The sequence below is a fragment of the Bactrocera neohumeralis genome, unplaced genomic scaffold, assembly GCF_024586455.1.
Source record: "Bactrocera neohumeralis isolate Rockhampton unplaced genomic scaffold, APGP_CSIRO_Bneo_wtdbg2-racon-allhic-juicebox.fasta_v2 cluster11, whole genome shotgun sequence".
NCBI lineage: Eukaryota > Metazoa > Arthropoda > Insecta > Diptera > Tephritidae > Bactrocera > Bactrocera neohumeralis.
Window position 1 is genome coordinate 2,856,759 of NW_026089624.1, and position 27,481 is coordinate 2,884,239.

Below are 27,481 nucleotides of genomic sequence, written 5' to 3' on the forward strand. Positions count from 1 at the left end.
CCGGAACAACAGCACGGAAAGACGTGAAAATTTTCACTTTTCACTATTCCTTTAGTCCTGGAGACTAATTTCACCCTCGATCTCGCAATTTATATCTATATTTATAATCAAGAACGGCTGAACAGATTTGGCTGAAAATTGGTGATGGTAGCTTGAAACCTCGGAACGGGCACAGGCTAATTTCTATCGTTTTATGTTAAAAGTCACAACAAACAATTCATATATATAAAAACATATTTCAAAACATAAGCATGTGTTCAATATTCATGTAAAAATCATTTGATTTTTTACTTTAAAAATACGAAATAACATCAGACAGCTACTTGCAGGGTACAGTGGTTTTTGTCTACATACACATATACGTATATGAATATATACATCCCAGCAAAACTTGCGTGACCGAAACTCCAATACTTTTACACAATTTTTACTTGTCACCAGCGTTACCAACCCTACTGTTTTAGCAGTAGATTTGCTGTTTTCACATTGAAGACCATGCTTTCTGTTTCATTCCTATTTTCTACTGTTTTTCGCGTTCAGCGCCACCTAATACACTACTATGCAAACATTTTTTGATAACCACTACGCAATAAAACGCAATGACAAACCACTACGTAATAAAACGCATTGACACTAGATGGCAGTATCTTCTTTATATTTTTATGCACGGGGAAATCCCTATTTATGAATAACAGCTACACCGACCGTGTAGCCTACACGCCTATTGTATTGCGTAGGTATTGTTTTATAGTCACAAGTCACAACACCCTGAACAGTTTCTTTGAATTGCGGCGTCTATTTTGAAAAAATAATAATTACAAAGTTTTTGATAAAATGAGTAGTGATTCATCGACTGGAAAAAGTCCTCCTAAGAAGAAAAATGTGAAATATGAACAGAAATTCGTAAATTCGTGGTTAAAAGATGATATGTTCAAAGGCTGGTTAAAGAAAAGCACTAAAGGTGACACTTATTTCTTTTATTCTGCGTGTAAATCAGAGATCTGCAACAAGTAACTTTTTCAAGTTTCAAGCCAGCACGTTGTAAAGCAATTCATAGGTATGAGTTGCACTCCTCTAAGACAAACAAGCCAAGCCATGTATGTTTCATACCAAGCTGTTCGATAGGACAGCTTGTGTTAAATATACGCATCAATGATTCTGTTCGAAAGAAATGTACACATCAATGAGTTGAACATTAAGCAGAAAAGTACGTATGACTTGTTCGATGTACGTACTTTCAATTCATATTAAACTGTATACATACATAGTTAGAAGGTACGTGATACAATTTATGGATGAAAATAATAATAATAAAATAAAACTTTTGTAAAGTTTTCGGTTTCTCATGTTCATTCAACCTTTTTGTTTATTTAATTTTGGAAATTATTGTTTATATAAATATATTGATAAGTGTTAAATAAGAAATGCGTATATAAATGCAGAATATTACCATATAAATACATATGTGCGTATTATTTGGACAAGAACATTTTCTTCCCATATTATTTGCTTAGTTATTTTCATTTTTTAAAACAGAATTTAAAAATAAGATATTATACACAATCTTAGGAGCTAGGCGATTGCGTTTCTCTACTATTATATTACCTGCAAGTGAAAAAGTGCGCTCACTGGCTGCACTGCTAGCTGGAATTGATAATATTTTAAATGCGAAGCTAGAAAGAGTTGGAAACTCAATTTTATTGCTTTCCCACCATTCCATGGCATCAAAATTACTTGCAAATTGTGTTCTTTTTTGTATATATTTTGGATTTATCCTTTTTTTGTTTTTGCCCTACTTGTACACAGGGAATTTCTTGGGTTTTCCTTATGAAGCACTTATGACGGCGTAAGTTAGATGCTTGCGTTCCATTATGCCGAAAGATGGCTTCCCATTTACGGCAGCATACAAATTCATTAACAGTACATCCACTATCATCTTGAAGTTCGCAAAAAACTGACCACACTTCACCACGTCCTTTTCTTTTTAATGATTTTCTTAGAATACCACTTCTAAGTTTCTCAGAAATATTGTCAATAGTATTAGACATACTTTGGGCACGTCAGAATGTTGCAATAAAAACACTGGAATGATATCGAACTGTTTTCGTTGTCATGAGTTGGTAAGAATCCAACAAGTCATTTGTACAGAACAAGCCTCGACTGTACATGCAACGATTTGAATCGTTTCAAACTGTATGTGTATGATTCGAACAAGCAAACCTGATCACTGTGTTGATTAGGTATGAAATGGAACAAGGAAGTTGCGACTTGTATGTTTGACGTTTTTCAAGTAACAAGTCATACATACATTGATGTTGTACAAGTTAACACCAAATTCAAGTAACTCCTTGCAGATCTCTGGTGTAAATGCGACAGAAAATGTGGTATACACGAACTGCTACGACACAAAGATTCAACCAAACACGCGAGGAATAGTTTGAAATTACAAAAACAACAAAAACTGACATCAATGTTTACCTCAGCTTCCAACTCACAAGATACAAAAATTGCAGCTAAAGCGGGTGAAGTAAAAATTGCCTGCTTTATTGCTGAGCATAATCTGTCTTTTAACATAGCATCTCATTTGAATAAATTGATTTGCGCTGTATGTCCAGATTCGAAAATTGCCGAACAATTATCTATAAGCCGCAAAAAAGCTAGAGCTATTATTGTTAATGTAACTGGGCAGACAGCTGAAGAAAATATAATAGAGATGTTGCAGAACAATTGCTTTGCATTACTTGTTGACGAACACAGATAAATCTACGATAAAACATTTAGCGCTTGTCGCTAGAATAGTAAAATTAGATTTCAGCGTTGAAAGTAGATTTCTGACTTTAATACCAATCGTAGATGGTACAGCAATAGCATTGTATGACAAAATAGTAGAATATTTTGTTGAACAAAATATTCCTTACAAATCAAACATGATAGGCTTTGCTTCTGATGGCGCTAACGTTATGTTTGGAGATAAATATTCATTGGTCACTTTGTTTAAAAATGACATACCTCACCTTTTTACTATGAAGTGCATTTGTCATTCTTTTAACCTATGCGCATCATACGCATGTGAGAAATTGCCAAGGAGCGTGGAAGATTTCTGTAGAGACGTATATAATCATGTACAAAATTCACCAAAACGTATTGGAGATTTCAAAACATTTCAAGCATTCACAAATATTAAACCACACAAATTACTCCACCCTAGCCAAACCAGATGGTTGTCGCTTATTGTGGTAGTAAATAGGCTTCTGGAACAATTACCAGCTATAAAATTGTATTTTCAAGCTGCAGTTCATGTAGAAAGATTACTTTCTGCGCAATCAATTCTCTCCAAGACTCTCGAACCGACAACTGAATTGTACCTGGAGTTTTTGAAATTTCCATTACCTATATTTACCGATCTCAATAAAGAAATGCAATCCGAGACTCCGAAATTATATTTACGATACGACAAAATACTGACCGCATACACAACGATCTTGGAATGCTTTGTACAAGCTGAATATCTGAATCTCACTGAACGAGAAAAAAATGAAGCACAAAATATTTTACACGCAAAAGAAACTAAAATATTAAACCTTGACTTCTCGAGTGAGCAGAAAAATTTACCGATGCAACATATATGTATACGTTGGTGGAATGGTGCCAAATTTGATCAGAAGAAAGAGAGAATTAGGAGAACTAGAGGAAGAACAGCTGAAAAATTTCTACTTAAAGTGTAAGAAGTTTTATATCGAGGCTGCAAAACAGATATTAAAAAGGTTTCCTTTTGACGACAAAGACCGTCAAGCATTAAAATGTCTGAAGATGCTAAATCCTAAAGCAATTCTGGATTCTGAAATAAAAAAGAAATTCCCTTCCATTGCAGATTTACATTATTTCTTCCCAAAGATTTGACCAAATAATATAACAGAACTGGTTAGAGAATGGCGAATGTTAAGAAATGTCGATTTTTCTTTCGACCAAAACCAATTAAGAAATGGAGACGAATCTCAAACATTCCCTACATTGTTTGAATTGGTAAAGAAGCTTTTGTGCCTACCACATAGCAGCGCCGCCGTGGAAAGGTTATTTTCTGCTAAAAATATTATGAAAACCAAATTACGCAATAGAATATCGACTACAACTATTAAAGGAGTATTACACACTAAGTCCAAAATAACTGATTGCTATTCATTCGAAGCCACAGAAAAGCACACGAAGAAATTCAACAAAAACATGTATGATTTTAAAAATAAAAATGAATGTGAAAATATTGAAGATGAGGCAATTCAAAATGAAACTGAAAAATAATTTTACTTTGATTTTTGTTTTATGTTGCTGTGATTATAAATATATCAATTGATGTGAGTTCTAGTAACTAAGAAAGTTGTTTATCATTTAATTATTTGACCAAAATTATGAAATCTGCCTTTTTTTCTTTACCTACCGCTTTCTACTGTTTTTTTAGGCGAGTTTTTTTTTTAGTTTTTTGAAGTTGGCAACACTGCTTGTCACTAACACTCCCTCACAAATCTTTGAAATGAGTAAGAAGTCAATCTATTGTGTCTTTTGTTTGTTTTATATTATAAGCTCTTCACTCAACAGATGTTAAGCAAAAATAAAACAAAAGAAGACAAACAAATTGTTTAGCTGTCACCGCTTATTGAAAACGATGGATGTGAAAGCGTACAGCATGATACCGTGAATTTGACGTTTGCTTGTTCGTTGTGACAAATTGAATTCGAAGAAAACAAAAATTCGGTTACAAACGCGTCGATATTGAGAATTGTGCAGATTTGTGCTTGTGCATATTTATGCAAAATTATTTAAAATAAATATTTAAATCTATTCTAATTGTGTTTCGTTAAATTTGTGAACTATTTGTGTCTGTAATATTTAGAAAAAGGGTGAGTAGAGAAAATAATAATTCAATATGAAGAAAAATACATTAGTGCACATATGAGCCAGGAAAATAAGGCTTTTAACCTAAGTGTATTTTTCACTGTAATTATTGCATTGTCCGGACGGTATTTTATTATATTATGTTAAGTTATTTAAACAAATAATTTTAATTCTTAATCAGATGGATTCACCAGCGCTTTTTGATGAAACCTATTTGGAGGAACGCCCAACAACTTCTTGGACTCCCGTAAAAGGTACATGTACAATTGTCATTTCAGTTTTCAATTTATTTTTACCCATTTGTATTGTAGAACAATTGACATTTAAACGGAAGAAATTCAACATTTCTGGTTGCTACAATTCACAGGCAAGCTATTCAAAGCAACAAGGAAACAATTTGCCTGTGGATGGAAATGGTAATCCAATATATTGTTTAAATGCATTTCTTAAAAATTTTTGCTTTATTATGTTTACACCTTTTTCAGATGTTTTTAACATGTTAAAAACTATTTCCACCCAACTACAAGAATTGTCTTCAAGAGTTGATAATATGGAAAGGAAGATTTACAGATTTTTGAAAGAAAATGTAAGTTTATGTCCATAAAAGTTTTTATTGTTCTATAAGTATTCATCCATACAAAAAAACGTATTGTTTAGATATTGTTGTTTAGGCATTATTTAAATATTCTCTAACTGAACTTGTTCTCTTTTCAGATAATTCAAAAAAGCGAAGAAATGGCCCAACAAAAAACTGTCCGCGAATGTAAGGCGCTAATTCGGAAAGTTCAACAATCAGTATGCCGACTGACTGGCGAAGAAATCGACAACACACAAACAGAAATTGCTTACACCCTACCAGTAACAACACTAGCTGCAGCTTTGGAAATGGAAGAAAAACTTAGATGCGAAGAATTTGCTACAACAACGGTTAGTAATGTATACAATTTCTTCAATAAACAATATTGTTTTGCATTATATTTTCAAATTACAGAAACAGTTTGTTTTAGGGATGAAAGGCAGTTCCTACAGTGTATGTGATGTGTTGCGGCATCTGTACACTGACGAATTCCTGACTTTGTGTAACTGGAACGGTAGGGGAGGCAAGCAACCGCTATCAAAGTTTCTGTTGTCCAACATATTATATGGTAAATTTTATACATACATATTTACCTAAAAAGATGTGTTTTAAATTGATTTTTCATTACATTTTTTATAGATTCTTTCATCACTTGTGGACTTGCAAATTTCGAGCAACAAATGGGGAAGTCCATCGAAATGAGCCACCATAGATTTAAGCAAAAAAAATATAGAAAGCGAAAAGCTGAAGAATGATAACATTGTAGTAATTTTTTAGACATACGTATGTATATGCATATATAATTTTTGTATCTTTATGTAATTTATTGAAATAATTTTTATATTTAAAAAAAAATGTAAAGATGAATTAAATTAATTTAATAAGAATCTAAATAAAATTATTTTATTATTAAAATTAATAAAAAAAATATTAAAAAAAATCTTTATATTTTTGAGTTTCGAACTTTAGGTTGAAGGAATGACAAGCGAGGGGTTTCCCCACTAGGCTATTGTAGAATGCACCGTCACGCTTTCCTGAAAGCAGTTTTGTTGAATTATCCTAAATTTAATGAAAGAGTGAGAAAGAAGGATATAGTTTTATTACAGCAGAAAATATGTGAGCGAGGAGGTGATACAAGATGACATGTACACAAAAGTTTTGGGAGCTTTTTTGATTCGCCCTTAAGAACGTGATAGGAAAAAGTGACAATTAAGCCGGCACGCGTTACCGGCATATCACTAGGTAACATGACCGTCACTGTTCTAACTGGGATAGTAAATAGTTACATACATATACAAGTATATCAGCAACTGAGCAAGAAAAAGTTGAATCATGAAGATGAGTGCATAATAACTGAGAAATATTCCATTGCACAGAACAATGCAATATTTAAAAAGAACGACCTGTGTCTGCGTTTTTTACGTATAGTATCTGGGTCTTAGCCGTCGATTTTGCAATTATCGTTTGATGAGATATAGGGCGTGAGTCGCCCTCTTTTGCTCTACTCTTGTACCGTTACACACTATGACAAGAACCATATATACTATACATATGTAACGGGGCATCTCGACAGGATAGAATTTATAGAATACTAACTGTCAAACGTATTGCTATTGCCATTGCCAAATCTGTATGTGGGCTTTGCTATCATAATATAATCATTTGCGCAAAGGTGTAGGGTAGGAAAGTTCGAGCTTATGTAGCGCATGCCTTGAGCTCTTGAAAAATGTATTTTATCATTTGCGAAATGCCGTCGCACAGTGGGGTAAATGGTGCTCAAAATGGAGATTAATTCCCACAAGTCTTCTAGTTATGGATAAGTTATTTTTTTTAGTTAATTAATCATAAAGAAGTAAGAAAATAATGCAATTCGAGTTTTTTGATTGTTTTTTTTTTATATCTTAAAAAACAAAAATATGCTGAACATCGGGTTTCTAAATTTTTAGTTTTTTTAAGCTTCAAATTTCATTTAAAATATATAAACTGTTTCTTCATCACTATAATCATATTCATGATCATTGTCGTCTCCGCTTGAATTTTTATCATCGCCTTCATCATCATCGTCATCATCAACTTCATTATTATTGCCACTCTCTAATTCTTCTTCGGGTAAATCCTGAATTTTTTTATTTTTTGGTAATTTTCTCGTGGTTGATATAACGGGGTCAGAACTGATTAAAAGTCTGTTAAATATGTCTTCATTTGTTTGTTTTCTGCTGCATTTGCGAGAAAAATGTTCTCTAAAATTCTTAAAATCTTTTTTTCGAGCTTCCTGTGCTTCTTCTGATAATTGTCCGATTGGCAACATAGCGTGTGATATTATCTTTGGATAAAATATTTGTGAAGTGTTGGAGGCATGTTATACCAAGGATAACATTCAACGAAATATTTTGCTGTATTTAAAGCGTAGTCACGAAACTTCTGTACCTCAATATCGTGCCCACTAGAAACAACTACGAGTATTGTATGTATCTTTTTAATCAAATTTATGTCAACTTTAGTAATTGCTGCTGACATCTCGGGATTTTAAAAGAAATCGGTTGGTCAACAATCAGACCAATTTTATCTTTAAATCCTTTTTGAATCCGTGATTTATTTTCCGAAACTAATAGTTTCTCGCTTTCTGTTCGAGCTTGCCACTTTTTTATAGACAATTTATATGCTAAGTGGAGAAGAAATTCAAAGAACCTAATCTACCCATGAAGTATTGAAAGCCGAAATTGTAAATTTTCTGTTTTTACGACTTTCTTCACCATTTCATCAATTTTATTAAAATCTTTCGAGCTAGCTCCACATAAATAACATTTTTGTGTAGATGTTGTTTCTGTTAATGCGTTGCATACTTTTCCATCAACCATAGATAAAATTAAATTGTGTTTAACTTCCAAATATTTACTTCCATAAGGTATAACCGAATTAACAAGATTTCGTATTTCTATACCAACTCTTTCGTTTTCAGTTCTACAAACAGCTGTGGACTCTTTTACAAATTCAATTTTTAAAGGCCTGCAGAACCTGGTAGAAGCTGGGCGCGGATTTTGCCACATAATTTTGCTTCCACAAATCAACCTGATTGGAACAATACAGGTGATGAAAACTGATGAATCATTTGCACCCGGATTATGGTACGCTTGCTTATATGAGCTGTGTCCAGAGCTTCCATCGAATCCCCACTTAGTGTACAAGCATAAATTCGTCATTTCCTCAACGTTCAATGTTTTAATTACGTTATTTTGGGCTGAAGTTATACACTCAGTGGTATGGTCTAAAAGGGCTTGCAAGCTTACTTGTGCTGAAATCTCGCAAAAATGCATGCTCTCACGTCTAGGATAACAATACTTTTTTGCTGATTGAACATATGAGTAGCAAGGAAACCTATCTGGAGCAGATTGCCTTATAACATTGTACTGTTGTCGAGATAACTTTGCTTCCACCAAAACAAATAAAGCGTCTTCTTTGGACATTTGCTGTGATAGTGATGATTTGGCAATACTTTATGAAATTTTTTCGCTCTCGATGCTGAACTTGCAGCCTCTTTCACTATCTTTGACGCTTCCACTTGCCCTGAAGCTCTAAAACTCATTTGTGCAGCATAAGCTAATAAAGGCAAAGGCACACTATCTCTTAAAAATTTAATTTTTTTTTGCTTCGTATTCTCATTTGATTCTTGAAATGAAAGTTCTTTGCGGCCACGTTTCATTCCTTGTGAATGGGTGAAACCTATCGAAGAATCCAGCCAACTTTGGTTTATTCTAAGGAAACGCTCTTCATGCCTATTGGCTCTGCTCCAACGAATTTTAAATTGACTAATAAAGGTTTTTATCCTGTCATCAAACTCTTTTATAAATTCATCAGATGGCTCAATACGCTTTTTCAATTGCTCTTTTAAAAATTCAAATTTTTCATTAAATTTATCACAGCCAGAGTTTTTCATTATGTCATAAAGACTTTGACGAGGAACCCAAATTACATTAGAACTGGTTCCTATAAGGAAGATAATAATATTTTTATCCTCTTTAAATGTAGTCAATGTCGGTATCGCTTTTACCATGTTAGTTAAATGTACATCACTATTGTTATTTCTCTCGACTGCACATGACATACAAACATTAGTAATAAAAATTGCGCGGGAAAAAACAATGTCGGTTATCATGATTTTACATATGTATACCCTAAACCTTAGATAAGAACCTTATGCCATATTAATTAATTATTACAAAATGTAAGAAATCAAAATTTTATTTCAAAAATGTATGTGATGTTGTTTATTATTATACATATGTAAGTAAAACGCGAAATTTAGACTATTCCAGAATATGTTCTTATGCATTTAAAAGGCCGCTTATCGTAACGTAGGGTGTGAACAAAGCAAACAGGCATCCACTGAACAACAAAAACAATAACAAACCTTTTTTTTTGCAATTGCTGTATTTGTTCTTCTTCTGCCTTCAGATATTCGTGTATATTTGACCAGGCAGTTCGCATAAAGAAATGCATATACTGAGATAGTGCGCAGTATTGGCGCAACTTTTTTTTACAAAAAGAAACTACAACAGCCATAGATTACAGGAATGAAGCAAGATTTGCTTTACCCCGCTTAACTCACAACTATATGTCTGTATATAAGGTCGAAATCCCAATATTTTAAGGCTTTCGCCCAAAAATATTTAAATACTTAGAGACACGTAAAAACACAAATGAAATCTTTTCGTATTTACTAAATTACCTGAACAAGAAGGCTCCATTACAATTTTCTCAAGATTTGTCCAGTTAAAGAAAATAAAAAACTTCCAAAAATGAAAAAAATCACGTATATCACTGTGCGCATACAAAAAGAAATAAACTTGCAATTTTCAGAGAATATTACAAGAAAACTGTAAATTTTTTGCCAAATATTTGTTCAGTTAGTGATGTAGAATTTTATCTACTTTTGTTTGATACCAAAAATTTACTTGTACCTTGAATTTTGAATTAATCTCCAAAATCGACACATTTTACCCCAATGTGCGTCGGGTAGGTAGCTAATGTAGCGCACGTTTAGAGCTTTTGAACTCCTTAAATCTTTTATGCGGAAAATAAAAAAAGGATAAAGATCCCTTTTTTTCTGGGTATGCCATACATTGAAAGCAAAAATCTGTCACTTCAGCAGTTTGACCGCGCAGTTTTCATTTCTATGAAAATTTCAAAGAGGCAACATATCACAATTACACATATACCAACGGCATTTTCATTTCGACTATATTAAATTTAGCAGAGCGAGTATTAAGATGGTTCTGTTAAATTATAAAAATACAGATAGTACATTTTCAAAATAATTAATAAATTTTCCAAAAAAATTAATATTTAGTTTAATATTGTTATTTTGAGGAAAAATTTTACAAAATGGATTGGCGAATTGCACAGTCTTAAATTTAACACGTTGAGGACGGCGTGACTCACCGGTGGGTCACGCTGTCTTTGATTCAGAACCATTTTTTTTTTTTAATAAAATAAAAAATAATTTGGTACCAAAACAAATTTTTAAATATATTTTTTAATAATTGTGAGTTTTTTTTTACATTTTATAGAAAGTGGTGGGTTATTTTAACAAAATTGGCAGAACGTTGTAACTTTTTTAGTTCTCTTTTCAACAAAAACTTTTGCCTCGTTGAGCTGATAGTGTTTTATATCCGTAACATTCACGGCATCGTTTCCGGGACTGTCTTGCGGTTCCAGGATATTTCTGAAGAAAATGTATAGTTCTTCTGGGTGCTTGCGGTTCTGTAGGCATTTCATCCAGGAGGCAATCTATAATAATCATGCAGTTCACAAGAACAACTAAAGGAAAGCTAGCTTCTCTGAACGCTCTAACTCTGCCATGATCTCGCGTTGCGCTTTGCGTCTTGCTTCGCATTCTTACATCTGCCCTAGCTATTTACCGCTCTAGGAGCCGCCAGATGAAACTGACTACTAAAAACTGCGCCGTCCTCAACGTGTTAAAAAAAAACTTATACAAGCATAAATCAAAACATCGTTGCTCATTTTTTTTATTTGTATATAAAATTTATGCTATAATTATCATAGTCCGAAAATATAAAATCTTTCTTTACAAGAAATACATTTGTAGAAAAAGTATATTTCTCCTTTTTCATTTTCCATATAAATTTTTTTCATCCATATAAAACTTTAAACAGTTAAGGAGCTCAAAACATACGGTACATCAGCAGCATTGAAACATGCGAACCTACCCGACGCCTTTTCGCAAATGATTATCTTATGATAAGAAATGCCCACTCACAGATGGCAATAGCAATAGATTTGACAGTTAGTATGCCATAAATTTTTGGCTGTCGAGATGTTTCGTTAAGTGATTTACGAAGTCAATAAAAATGTAGATTGCCAATTAACTATTCCATTATATTTTTATCACGATAAATAATATCCTTGATAACATGGAGCGAGCGGAGCTGCGGCTTTAGACTGGTCACTTATAATATCGATTACGTACTGTTTCAATGCATTGTTTACTACGTTACCACGCATTGCCAACTCTTTCATACACAAAAAATATTCCTGAACATTTTCTTTTTGTTTCAGCTTTCTAACATTAAGTTGTTTATGTATTTGTACACTGTTCAGGAACGTCTTAAATCATCTTCTAAAATTATTTTTATTTTTGCCACGATGTGATTCCACGTTCACTTTGAATAAACAGTTTAGCTTTAGTTTAGTTTCTTCGAACTCGCTTAAGCACACTTTGACATCGTTTTAAAGTCTTCTAAGTCACGAAATGAGACATTTGTGACAAATATGCAGACAATTTTTTTGTCGTCGTTACTGTCTGTCATATTTCTTGCTAAAAAAATTTTATGGTATACTAACTGTATTGTTGTACGTTTTGCCTGTGGAGACAGCATATTGCTTATTAGGGTGGGTCGATTCCGGACTTTTTTCGATTCGGGATTTCTAATAGTGCGGAAAAGTTGCCTTAGTACTTCCGGATTCCAATGCAAATTTTTGTTTTGAGATCGGATTGCATCTTCAACCCCAACTCCGGCCTTGAAATTTCGGAAATTCGCCTAAAATCGTGAAATTGTCTACCTAGCGTCTTAATATTTGAAGAGCCCATACTAACTTCTTCTTTACTGGCGTAGACTGGCGTTATAGCCGAGTTAACAACAGCACGCCAGTCGCTTCTTCTTTTTTTAATGTGGCGCCAATTGGAGATTCCAAGCGAAGCCAGGTCCTTCTCCACCTGGTCTTTCCAACGGAGTGGAGGTCTTCTTCTGCTATCCCCGGCGAGTACAACGTCGAATACTTTCAGAGCTAGAGAGTTTTCGTCCATTCGGACGACATGACCAAGCCAGCGTAGCCGCTGGCCTTTGATTCGCTGAACTATGTCCAAGTCGTCGTATATCCCATAAAGCGATGGAACAATGGTTTCATCGAATGCGATATTCGCAGTGGCCGACGCGTAAAGAACTATGAATCTTTCGCAGAACCTTTCGCTCGAAAATTCTTAGCTTCGACTCTTCAGATGTTGTCATCGTCCATGACTATGCCCCATACCATATAGCACGACAGGAATAATGAGTGACTTATAGAGTTTGGTTTTTGTTCGTCGAGAGAGGACTTTGCTTCTCAATTGTCTACTCAGTCCGAAGTAGCACCTGTTGGCAAGAGTTATTTTGCGTTGGATTTCGAGGCTGACACTGTTGTCGCTGTTAATTCTGGTTCCAAAATAGACGAAATTATCTACGACTTCATAGTTATGACTGCCAACAGTGAAGTGGGAGCCAAGTCGCGTGTGCGGCGAGTGTATGTTTGATGACAGCAGATATTTCGTCTTGCTCTCGTTCACCACCAGAGGCCAATGACATCGATATCATCTGCGTACGCCAGCAGTTGTACATTCTTATAGAAAATGGTACCTTCTTTATTTAGTTCTGCAGTTCGAATTATTTTCTCCACCAGTAGATTGAAGAAGTCGCACGATAGAGGTCGCCTTATCTGAAACCTCGTTTAGTATCGCACGGTTCGGAGAGGTCATGCCCGATCATGGCGAAGCTTTTGGTATTGCCCAACGTCAGTTTACACAGTCGTATCAGTTCTGCGGATACCAAATTCGGACATAGCGGCATAGAGCCAGCTCCTTTTCGTGCTGTCGAAAGCAGCTTTGAAATCGACGAAGAGGTGGTGTGTGTCGATTCTCCTTTCACGGGTATTTTCCAAGATTTTGCGCATGGTGAATATCTGGTCGGTTGTTGATTTGCCAGTTCTAAAGCCACACTGACAAGGTCCCATCAGTTTGTTGACTGTGGGTTTTAATCTTTCACACAATACGCTCGATAGAACCTTATATGCGATGTTGAGGAGGCTTATCCCACGGTAGTTGGCGCAGATTGTGAGGTCTCCCTTTTTGTGGATTTGGCAGAGCACACTTAAATTCCAATCGTTGGGCATGCTTTCGTCCGACCATATTTTACAAAGAAGCTGATGCATACTCCTTTTTAGTTGTTCGCTGCCGTGTTTCAATATTTTGGCCGGTAGTCCATCGGCCCCAACGCTTTGTTGTTTTTCAGACGGGTAATTGCTATTCGAACTTCTTCATGGTCGGGTAATGGAACGTCTGCTCCATCGTCATCGATTGAGGAATCGGGTTCGCCTTTTCCTGGTGTTAAACTTTCACTGTTCACCATAGCAGTTCTTTATTTTTATGAGGACATCAACTAGTTGGACAATGGCACCTTCCCAATTAAGGGACGGGACATTCCAGGTGCATGCCCTTAAATCATAGGCCTCATTAAAAATGCTATGGTTAGCAAAAGGGGGGGTTCTCTTCCGAGGCTGTTTGTTCTTTTTCATTGGGGACGTTTTTTACGTGGCGGATCTCAAACCCAGTGCACAACCCTTCGGACTTTATCTCGCCTACAAACGGATGTTCTTTGGCTACCCAGAAGATACTTGGTCTAGGACCGGAAGTTCTGAGCTGCTTGAGCCATATGTAAAAGAAACGTTTCTGGCCACTCCCAAGGGAATGGCAATCAGAGATCTTTCCTCACTTGCGTGAACTTCTACACATAACTCCATCTTCCCATACTAACTACGTTTATTGAAGTCTGGCTAATACAATTCTATTTAATTATATAGTTTTACAATAGGACTTTTTTTGAAATAAAGAAACAGGATATCTCTTCTGAGATTTTCGTTGGTTCTGTGCAGAGTTTGGGCTATATTGGTAATATTTTTCATATGTTGTGCAGGTGATACTGAGTATATCAGGACATTCTCTACATAGAAAGCGACACATCTTTGGAAGGTTGATGGTGCGTTCTTTAATTCGCAATTTTAAATAAATTTTTTCTCTGTCTTCTACTTTAATCCTACAGGGCATCTTGTAACATATGAGGAACGCTCGCTTTAACTAATCCTATAGTACAATAAATTACAGGTAGTGACATTTAATATTTTTTTAGGGAAGCTTCAAAAATATGAAAATGAAAAAGTGCAAGCAATTTTCCGTAGGGCGCCAATGAACATTTTATTGTCAAATAAATTTAAAAATGGTTCGTTAGTGTCATTTGCGTTTTAGTGACATTTCAAAAATAGTTAAAAATTGCTCACGAAAGAGTTTTGAAGTTGGAAAAAGTAAAAGTGTTGAAAAAAGTGTTGAAAAAAGTGTTTATTTTGCAGAGGTAAATTTAATTTTGTACTAGTGTAATTTTAAAATTCAACTCATGTACATTTTCAAAAAAACGTTCGCGATTCGGTGCTCCATGAATAGTGGAACATTTTATGACTAAATACATGCTTTCGATACCAATACTTATAAATTCTTGGATTTTTCTTTAGATTATATGGAAAACCACGTTTGAAATATCAATATGTAGAAGATTGCTTGGCTGTAGCATAAGATAGTGAAAATGACGAATGAAGATTTTATCTAGTGTCTAATGCAGGTACTCGTAATATATCACGTAATACTAGACCGCCGTCCATTTCCATGCATATAGCCCGTGCTAACACATCTAAAAAATCTGTGTGTCATTAAAAGGAAAAAAAGAAGATTTATCTCGAAAAAATACATTTTCTACCAGTATCTTCTATGTTTATCGGAGACACACACTTTCCGCCGCCAATCATAGAATTCGAAACATCTCTACAGTATATTTTGTGGTTTTTTGATGAAGACTTGCTCAAGCATATTTCAGAAGAAATGCATAAATTTATTATTCAAAAAGATGCATCAAAGCCATTTCATGTTACAACTGCTGAATTAAAAAAAAATAGGCGTGTCATGAAGACACGCGATAGAAGTGAAACTGAATGATTGGATCGGCAAGGATTATTTAATTTTCTATGTTTAGAGGCAGTGAACGAGGGCAAGACGAAATATCTCCTGTCATCAAACAAACAGTCGTCGCATTCGCGACTTGGCACTCACGTCACTGTTGACAGTCATAACTTTGAAGTCGTAGATAATTTCGTCTATCTTGGAACCAGCGTAAACACCACCAACAATGTCAGCCTAGAAATCCAACGCAGGATAACTCTTGCCAACAGGTGCTACTTCGGACTGAGTAGGCAATTGAGAAGCAAAGTCCTCTCTCGACAAACAAAAACCAAACTCTATAAGTCACTCATAATTCCCGTCCTGCTGTATGGTGCAGAGTCTTGGACGATGTCAACAACGGATGAGTCGACGTTGCGAGTTTTCGAGAGAAAAGTTCTGCGAAAGATTTATGGTCCTTTGCGCGTTAGCCACGGCGAATACCGCATTCGATGGAACGATGAGCTGTACGAGATATACGACGACATCGACATAGTTCAGCGAATTAAAAGACAGCGGCTACGCTGGCTAGGTCATGTTGTCCGGATGGACGAAAACACTCCAGCTCTGAAAATATTCGACGCAGTACCCGCCGGGGGAAGCAGAGGAAGAGGAAGACCTCCACTCCGTTGGAAGGACCAAGTGGAGAAGGACCTGGCTTCGCTTGGAATATCCAATTGGCGCCACGTAGCGAGAAGAAGAAACGACTGGCGCGCTGTTGTTAACTCGGCTATAATCGCTTAAGCGGTTTCTACGCCAATTAAGAAGAAGAAGAAGTTTAGAAGGAGAGGAATCATTTTAGTCACTTCTTGATAATAAATATTAATTTATTCATCATAATAATTATACTTTTTTCAAGATACAATAATATTAGTATGAATATGATGAATTAAATCTCAATCAGCTTCACCTTCATTCTCTGGTAGACTCTTCATGAACGAAATGATAGGTTTGTGGTAACTAAAATAGGTAATGAAGACTCTTGACTCCAAATTTTCGATGTAACGTGAGAAAACTGCATCGATCGTGGTACCATGGCGTGTAGTCGATTCAATTGGTGAATTGTTCATTTCCAATGACAATTTCTGTTGCAAGAACTGAATTAATGGCTTGGAATCCTCTGAAGCAAAATTAACATTAAAATCTCTACCTAGAATCATAGGTACTTTGTCCAGCTCTACTCCAACTTCTGCAGCCCCCACTGGAGTATACGGCAGCAAGTGAAGGTGAATAAACTCTATTATTTTCGCCATCTTCTGATTTGGTGAAACATAGAGTGCTATAAGCATAATCCGCTGTCCGCTTTCTGTGCGACATTCAGCTGCACATATTTCTCCAACAGATGACAACCCAATTGAAAGCGATTCTAGTTGTTTCAAGTTCAGGTCCATATAGGGTGTCATGATGTTCGTTCCATGAGCAGTATTGCAAAGTATTGCGACACTCCCTGCTCTCACATTATGTCTTTTGAACTGTACGACACAATTAAAATTGAGAACATCAATTTTTTGATCGTTTTCCTTCCACGTCTCTGAAAGTATCAATATATTAGACCGTAGAATCACCGGATCATTCAAATCTCCGCTATGAGCTCCTAAGCTTTGGCAATTGAGGGTTGTTATTGATAAGCCTGGTCTGCTGATGAACTCTCGGAGAATGTCAGTCAAAGTTATCAATGGATTTGTTGATAATCTTCTAAATTCTGATTGTAGCTTGGCCACTGATTGAGCTTTTTTCCGTCCATGATAAAATTTGTTCTTTCCATCCTTCGCAACGATGTACAATCCCTGTATACTTGTGACACGGGACAAGGCTACGTAAAGGAGTTGCTGTGAATGTGTCTTTTCGTATTCATAGACGATTTGATTAAACGTACCACCTTGAGACGGGTTGGGGTCAAAATTCTGCTTTTTTGGAAATTCTGCATTCATAATTCCGGAAGTCGGAACACCGGGAATCAAAGTTATGGAAGTCAATATTCTGGAATTCAAAATTCTGGATAACGAAATTCTAAATTGCAAAATTCTGAATTGCAAAATTCTGAATTGCAAAATTCTGAATTGCAAAATTCTGAATTGCAAAATTCTGAATTGCAAAATTCTGAATTGCAAAATTCTGAATTGCAAAATTCTGAATGGCAAAATTCTGTAATTAGTGATTAAAAATGCGTGTTGATAACAAAAAAGTGCGCACTTATCAACACGCATTTTTAATCACTAATTACAGAATTTTGCCATTCGCCAAAGTGCGCACTTTTTTGTTATCAACACGCATTTTTAATCACTAGTTACAGAATTTTGCCATTCTGTAATCATATGTTTTATTGCCTAGTAAGTAGTTTTTACAATTGCATGATTGTATTTGTTATTGTTATTTCTTTGTTTGTTGTTCTTCATTTACTTTTTTGTACTACCATAATGATTTAGTTTACTATGTACCTACATATACATACATATATGTACTGACTAAGCAATGTGTTACTGCAATTTCATTAATAAAAACGTGCTAAATATTTTTGTGAAATGATGGAAAATATAACTGCGGTGAAGTCCAATAAAGGAAAAGACATGTTAAACGTCGACGGCTACTTCTTCTATGTATTTGGAACGAAAAAATAAGAAAACATTTAACTGGACTTGTTCTGAACGAATTTAAAACAAGTTTGTTAAATGTTGCTAACCGCAGATCGTCGTTCATTATGTGGTCAGCGTTATACAATTCTTGAAAAGGATTTGCTTCAGGAAAAAAGCGACCTAAGTTGTCTCCTTCAGCATCATCTAAATTCGATGAGAATTCTTTATGTCGCTCCAAAATCAACATTTCGTTGTCGTCGTAAATCTGTATGAATTTAGTTTTTGCAAGAATTTCATTTTCTTCGTCTCGGAATGGAGTATACAAAGTCACCATTTCCCGTTTGTATTCATTGAAATCATCAGCCATGTTGTAGTTTCTGTACCGAATAATCCGAGGTCCTTTCCTTCGTGTCCAATTCCCCTGACTATTCAGTGTGTAATGAGCAACAAACTGGGCCGAATTTACATCTTCTAGCTCTTCAGGTCTCTTTTCGTACTTGTCAAACCAATTTTCTTTCCATATGTTTGTTGCATCATCATCAGCATCCATTTCATTGAGTTCTTTCTGAGTTTTTCGAATTCTTTGTCTTTCGATCGGCCATATTGTTGAAATATAGGTAACAAATGAAGAAGACTTTGACATCGGTTCACGCAGAAGGTACCATGCAGCTTCCTGACTGGTAATTTCGACAGTATTTAGCATGTCAACGCTCATTTTTCTAGTAATTTCGACAATATCGAACTCTGGAATGGATAATGGATGAACATTATTTCAGTGATGTTACGTTGGAGATTGCTAATTCTACGGTTCGTTTTATTGACGTATTCCACTACGTATGCAGCACATGAGTATTCTTCGGTGATAAATTGCACATCCATGTTTGATTTCAAAATATTGAAAATGAATGTGTTGAATGGATTATGCCACTTTTCCATGGGTTGACGTTTAAGAAATACTCTGGGACGATTGATGCCAGCTCGAAGCACATTCATGTAGTAATCATCTGAAAGTATTCCATTTCCCTGATAGAAACTATCAATATCAGCATAGTCATTGTTCTCTAAGTTTGTTCTTATCGTGTTGTAATGTTGTTTATACGTGTGGAATCCTGGGTCTTTTTTCTGCATTGGTGTCAGTACAGTTGTGTATCTGCATGGCATGAATGGAGCTTCAAACCTGCATTTTTGATGAGCGTTCGCAGCTATTTTTTTGTAACATGTGAACGTGTGCTAATGTGTCTGTAGTTTTATGTTCCCCGACGATTCTGAAGTGGCCACTGATATCAATGTATCAACTAGTTCAATAGCTTTTAGTCGGTCAGCACCTACTGGATCCGCTGGAGCATTCTCAAGCCAGAGCAGAATGTGTGCATGGAGGCTCCCACGATGCTGGAATTCAATTCTTTTAAAATAATGAACAACACGATATTTCCCGAAGGGAGAAGACTTTTTGGACTGAAGTATGTTCATTATAACATTGATGAGCTTATTAAAATAGATGGCATCTTCATTGATGAGTGTGCTCTTTTTAATATAATGGAGTTCCTGAACATCTTGTTCTGTAATTTCTGCTCCATTATTCTTCAATTTATATAATAATTGTAATAATGAGGGCCAACCAACTTCATTAGCACTCATAGTTAGGAATAACGTGGGTTTTCCGAGTTGTCTGATCATTGCGAATAAGTCTCTCTTTCTTTCAGCCCAATACCAAGTCGAGTTAGGGATACAACGTAGAAAAGCCAAGTTGCTTTCAATGATTTATATACTCCTCTGATTGAATTTGTTCACGTGTAATTTTTGTGTCTTTACCTACGTGTTTAAAAGCAATGGATAGACTGTCACGAACTCTAAACCACATAATTTTCATTGCCATATAGAGTAAATGATGAGGTGTAACCCCACGTCGATCAGATCTCCTTAGCTCACTGGTAGCCATCATGAATGGAGTCACGTTGAGATCTTCACTAAAGCGCCGGAATTGTCCGAGATAGATAGTACGGAAAGATAACTCTTCTGCATGCTCATCAAATAATAGACTGTGAGGGACATTCATTTCTCCAGGAGCAATCCTCAAATATTTATCGTCATTCCAAAGTAATGTGTGTTGCTGAGCGAACAGGCTCTCCTCCATGGGGATGTCTTCACTCAGTTCATCTATAGGTATCTGATGAACGACACAATCCTCATTAAAGAAAGATTCATCACCTTTGATGTCGTACAGTTGATACAATGGACTCGGTACTAAGCATCTTAGCCATATTTTTATATTTCTCTTGTTTATTAAACCTGTCAAGTAGCTTGATCGATGAATTTTTTTCTCTGATATGAACACAGTGATCGTCGTCAATGTTCCTGGGCAAGTGATTGACCATTGTATTGACATCCACTGGAACATTGATCACCTACCCCAAAATTCCAAATTGTCCATGCACATGACGCAATCTGTGAATTTGCATAAATGGAATTCTAGGAGAAATGAGTCTCTCGGACACTAAATCTAACTTCGGAAGATGTGCAGGGATCGGGGGATATACAAAGCCATTCAATTTCGACAATGTTGGAATTTTGTCTCTCCTCAAAGCCTGGCGACAGCTGGTGCATGCCAGCTCATTATTACTACTGAATTCTGGAAATTTTTGTTGAATACGAATTTCATTTTCAACGGATAGAGTCTTCACGTCATTTTTAAACCATAATCTATCACATACACAACACGTAAAACCGAATGGATTATTTATAAAATCACGGTGAAAGTTCTTATGTGCAGTTTTAAACTTATTAAAGTCTAAATATTGTAATCGATCACCAATATGTACATCACAATCAGGAGGAGGATGAGTCGAAGTCGTTGCTAATAGTTCATTCTCTGGATTATTTACACTATCGTCCACACTGTCACGTAAGAGGTTAGCACGTGTTTTCCTCCGTTCCCTGCTATCTCGTTCAATTTCAGTTCTACTTTTTTCCGTTTTCTATTCTGATCAATTCCTTCACTCGCCCGTTTTTTCTCCCCATGTTTTTGTCCTTTCTGCACCCGACTTCGGCATATTTGTACAAAACTCTCGATTTAAGTAATGACGACACGCACAAAAACAAAATACGTTGCTTATGATCACTGTGTTAGAAACCAACAGCTGTTTTCCGCGATCGCGACGCCGCCTGAACGCAGATAATGACATGAAAGACAGAAAGTCTTCCGTCTCATTCTCGCACGATACACGAAGGTCTCTCACTCTCGCTCGATAGACGAGACGTAAGGTAGTCCGTCTCACTCTCGCTCGATTCCCGGAGGCTTCTCACTCTTACGTTAGAGCGAGCGTCACCAAAAAGGTTGCCGATCGAGATTTCAAAACCCTCCCATAAGAAGGTTTCACTTCAAAAAGTTCTTAGCGGTCAGTTTGCGTATGAGCTTTGCGAATGTATTGGGCATTTGAGTTGGGTTTACCATTGATAATAGAAACGATAGCGGTCAATTACTTCAACAAAATCTGTCAATTTCTTCATTTCATTGACAATACATTGATGCGCCCCTCTGGTACTCCAGGACGATCATGTCTTCATAAAATACGACATATTTTAGAAACACTAAAGAAAAAGTGTCAAAGTGTTCCTAAAAGAAAATCACTGTCAGTCGATGAACAAATGTTTGCGACCAAACCATCGAATATTCTTCGACTGGTTCTTTGCGGCGATCGTGGGTTTGCTTACGACTTTGAAATATATTCGGGAATGGAAAACGATCCAAATCTCAGACTTTCAAACGAACCTTGGTGCTAGTGCAAATATTGTTGTCCGCCTAGCTATGTCCAGAGTTAATTTCTATCTAGCCAAAGAAGGAATAAAATCGTTAGGAACTCTGAATAAAGGGCGTATAGGAAAAGATCTGCAAATACCGTCACTAAAGGATCTAAAAAATGCTAAGGTAGAAAGATAGTAGATAAGAAAGAAATGTGTAGCTAACGTTGACGATAAGGATATTGTGATTGTAATGTAGTATGGCAACAAACCAATCATTTTGTCGTCTTCTTTTGTGGGAAAAAAGCCAGTACATTTAGTAAGGAGGTGTTACGAGAAAGAAAAAAATATATACACGTAAATTGCCCTCAAATCGTGAAGGTGTATAATCAACATATGGGTGGAAAGAAAGACCTCAAATTGTAAGCGGCAAAAGCCTTTGCATGTGTGGTCGATCGATTGCAAAGTAGGGTGGGTCGATTCCGGACTTTTTTCGATTCGGGATTTCTAATAGTGCGGAAAAGTTGCCTTAGTACTTCCTGATTCCAATGCAACTTTTTGTTTTGAGATCGGATTGCATCTTCAACCCTACATACGGCCTTGAAATTTCGGAAATTCGTCTAAAATCGTGAAATTGTCTACCTAGCAACTGAAATACGCATCTAATGGCAAAATGTATAAAACAAAAGTTATTTGTCACGTGATTTGCTACCGAAATGGTATATGTGAACATGGCCGTAGGACGAACCGTTCCCGAGATACGAGCGCAAATGCGGCGCGCCACAGCGCAAGGTGAAAATCGGCCTGCAGCCACATTTCTTGACGTTGATTTCGCCGAATGCTATCACTCACATTCATTCACCTACGCCAAAGGACACGTTCGGATAGGTCTCCACAAAAATATTTTTTCATCGAGTTCCTTCACACTTGTCGGTGATTTCGCCGAGTTCTATCACTTACATTCATTTCCCTGCGAAAATAATTCGAACTGCGGAACTAAATAAAGAAGGTACCATTTTCTATAAGAATGTACAACTGCTGGAGTACGCCGATGATATCGATGTCATTGGCCTCTGGTGGTGAACGAGAGCAAGACGAAATATCTGCTGTCATCAAACATACACTCGTCGCACACGCGACTTGGCTCCTACTTCACTGTTGGCAGTCATAACTATGAAGTCGTAGATAATTTCGTCTATTTTGGAGCCAGAATTAACATCGACAACAGTGTCAGCCTCGATATCCAACGCAAAATAACTCTTGCCAACAGGTGCTACTTCGGACTGAGTAGGCAATTGAGAAGTCCTCTCTCGACGAACAAAAACCAAACTCTATAAGTCACTCATTATTCCTGTCCTGCTATATGGTATGGTGCATAGTCATGGACGATGACAACATCTGAAGAGTCGAAGCTAAGAATTTTCGAGCGAAAGGTTCTGCGAAAGCTTCATAGTTCTTTACGCGTCGGCCACTGCGAATATCGCATTCGATGAAACCATTGTTCCATCGCTTTATGGGATATACGACGACTTCGACATAGTTCAGCGAATCAAAGGCCAGCGGCTACGCTGGCTAGGTCATATCGTCCGAATGGACGAAAACTCTCTAGCTCTGAAAGTATTCGACGTTGTACTCGCCGGGGATAGCAGAAGAAGACCTCCACTCCGTTGGAAAGACCAGGTGGAGAAGGACCTGGCTTCGCTTGGAATCTCCAATTGGCGCCACATTGCAAAAAGAAGAAGCGACTGGCGCGCTGTTGTTAACTCGACTATAACGCCAGTCTACGCCAGTAAAAAAGAAGTTAGTATGGACTCTTCAAAAATTAAGAAATTACTTATACGACATTGCATATTTAAAAAAACTGAAACACCAAATTAAACAGATGGAAAAACCTAATAGAACAATATGGTGCAGAAAAATATATATGAAGAAAATAATCAATCTATAAACAACTAACACAGGAAATGGAACACCTCACAAAAAACATTCACGACTAAGATACAGTTTAACCAAAAGCCCAGGAGATATTTTAATAAGGAAACACGTGGGGCTCCCTATCAACAAAGCAAGAGCGACGTTACCCAATATGTAAGCTACACAACTACATCCCAAAACAAATTGCATACCTGTACTTTTAAGTATTTCTGTTAAAGTATAAATAGAAGAGTAACAGATTATACCACGTTTTGTAATATAGCAATTACTCAAAAAAGAACGTTTGAGGTCTTATGACGCCGAACTAAAATATATATTTTACGTGTAACTCACTCAAAGTTATTATTATTTCGGGGTGTTGTGGAATCTGATAATTGTCAGAATCAGAATTGAAACCGATCAAAAAAAGCAGTAGGTGTCATGAATTCAGATATTATTGGTTTGATATTCGAAACAGAATTTGTATCGGTTTTGGGTGTAACGGAAACCAATTTTATCGGTTTTTCTGTCAGAAACAAATCAAGAAGATAGTCGCACACAGATTTGAAATGTAAGTTAAGAAATCAAGTTATTTTATTGTTACGAATTGATTTATCTTTATTTCTATAGGAAAAAACATAAGAATAAAACACGAAATGTCTTAATTATTGAGTTTTGGAAAAAAATGCGGATATTTAAGAGGGAGCCTGCTTTAGAGGCTTAAAAATAATCGATCTTTTTTAATTTTTTTTTTTAGAGGGAAAGAAATAATTGATTAAAGCGAAGTTTCTAGGGTTTATAGTTATATGTATATTTAAACATCATCCGCAAATTCTTTTTATACGAAACCTTTGAAGGCTTGCCTTTGGGAAGCAATTGCCAGATGCTTTTCGCATATGCATATCCCGGGCCAGATGTAGAAGATAATTTAATGCCAACGATTTGCCCCAATTCCATACGACGCACATAGGTGCATTTACCCTCAAACACCGGACAAAATGGAAAATTACAAACTTCAGCGATGGTACTCAAAATAGATTTTTTTGGTACCTAAATGAACCGATTAAATGAATGGCCTTGAGGCCGCTATATTGCTACACAAGTAGTCGGAACCTAGACTTCGTTCAGAACGCACGTGCTTATTCGCGAAACTCTCCATTGTTCTCCAAATTGCAAGTGGTTTTTATATTGCGTGAACTGAATTCTTGAAAATATTTTTTATGGATTCAGGACAACATGGTATGTATTTAATATTAATGATATAAAAATTAATTTAGTTAATGTATTATTATGTTTTTTTCGGGAAAACAATGAATCATCAAAAAAACTAATTTTTTTTTTAATTTTTTAGAAATTAGTGTTTTTGTTATAGTGTCGGGCGAGGTCGAGCTATGAATTATTTTTCCTAGTAAACTACAGGGTTTTTACTTAACATATAAGCTTAAACATTTTCCCCGTCTTTTCCCCCTTAAAAAAAAAGCGCGTTGAAAAAAGTTTGTCAGTTGCATAAAATGAGTACTGATTTATTTATTTTTTTAATTAAATATTGAAATACAGCTTAATTGTTCTATACGGGTGGTATATAGATGGTATAAGGGGGCTCTATCGGAGCCGGTGTGGAAATTGGACAATGGGCGTAGCACCGCCCACTCTTTGGTGAAATCCCATATCTCGGGATCCGACTGACCGATTTCAACAAAATTTGGAACGTATGTAACATATTTAACGGCATATTATTTAGTAGTGTGTGGGATGAGCAAAAATAGATAAAATCTGGTCGGCACTACCCCCTCCTCAAATATATTCAATATAAAATGTTCGGTTGCATCCGAACTTAGTCCTTCCTTACTTGTTTTATTTTAATATATTGCATTATTATATTTAATCATGAATATTTATTCATTTTCATTCATAAAATCACTTTAAATAATTTTGTCCGGTTTTTGAGACCAAATGCTCCTATGTGCGACGCTTAGTTTCTTTCTATCCTGCCAGCCAATTAAGAAAAATCGTAGAACTGAAAAACCGAGAAATCGCGCGTCAAAGTTTTCGCTTTCTGCCTAAGCGCTCGCATATCTGCTAGACGCTCGGTCACTATTTGCCTTCTAGCTTCGACAATATTTCGAATTCCCATCTATAACTTTGATGAAATATTCTATTTTATATTTAAATAATTTTTAAAGAGATTTAAGCAAAAATAAATTAAATTTTTTGAAGCTTTTAAAGCAGGTTCCCTCTTAAAGAAGATTTACAAAATGTAATAAACGTAATTTAACATCCAAATGCGTCTTTATTCATTCGATAAACTCTTTAAAAACTTTAATAGGATTGCTTCCAAATGTATTCATTTGCAAGTTTTGTCACATTAGTAAACAGCTGATTCGGATATAGGTTTCGCATATGTTGGAAAAGGCGAAAATCAAATTAGATTCTGTGACACCATTGAAAATCAGAATCGGTTTGCAATTCTGACAGCTAAGCAATCTTGTCTTGGATTCCACAACACCCCTGATTGTTATTATTTTATTAGGAAAAATATACATAATATTAAACCTAATGGTAAGGAGTACAAGCTACTGTGGCCATCGCCTCCGATATAATATTATAAAGTTACAAAGCTTATATTTTATTATAAAAATTACATTCTTTTAGAAAATTTCATATATTAACAATATTTGCGAAGAATCTTGCCGCGTTGTCAGCATATTTGTTCCCAGGAATTCCCACGTGACCTGGCACCCAGAGAAGAGCTATTTTTCTTTTATGTTTAATGCAAATATCTCTAATTTTAGATATTACTATGGAATTATTTCGAATGTTGCGTATGGCGTTCAAGCAGGAGAAGCTGTCAGAGCAAATAAAGAATTTGCCTTTTTGTAAGATAGCACATTTTAATGCCATATATATTCCAAAGGGAAGTGTGGGACGGCATTTCAAACTCCTTACGTACAGCTGCAACCGAAACCATTGGTTTTCGGAAAGTGCAAAAGAACAGCTGGTACGACGAGGAGTGCCGTGTCGCAGCGGAGAGAAAACAGGCTGCCTACTTCGCAACGTTACGATCGACCACAACACGTGCGGGATGGGATAGATACCGAGAGTTGAAAAGGGAAGCGGGACGCATTTGCAGACAGAAAAGAAAGAGGCCGAAATGCGTGAGTATGAAGAGCTTGATAAGCTGGCCGACAGGGGTAATGCTCGAAAATTCTACGAAAAAATGCGGCGGCTTACAGAAGGTTTCACGACCGGAGCATACTCGTGTAGAACCCCCAAAGGTGATCTAGTGACCGATGCCCACAGCATACTTAAATTATGGAGGGAACACTTCTCCAGCCTGCTGAATGGCAGTGAGCGCACAACGCCAGGAGAAGGCGAACCCGATTCCCCAATCGATGACGATGGAGCAGACGTTCTATTACCCGACCATGAAGAAGTTCGAAAAGCAATTGCCCGCCTGAAGAACAACAAAGCGGCAGGGGCCGA

At 36.2% G+C, this 27,481-nt stretch overlaps 1 protein-coding gene and 1 pseudogene across 11 annotated transcripts in view; one reads left to right on the forward strand and one right to left on the reverse strand.

Annotated features, from left to right (window-relative positions):
* LOC126765675 (uncharacterized) overlaps window positions 1-27,481 on the reverse strand; it is a 784,771-nt gene that overhangs the window by 442,053 nt on the left and 315,237 nt on the right. The window lies entirely within an intron of this gene.
* On the forward strand, window positions 2,462-3,871 carry LOC126765689 (uncharacterized; annotated as a pseudogene).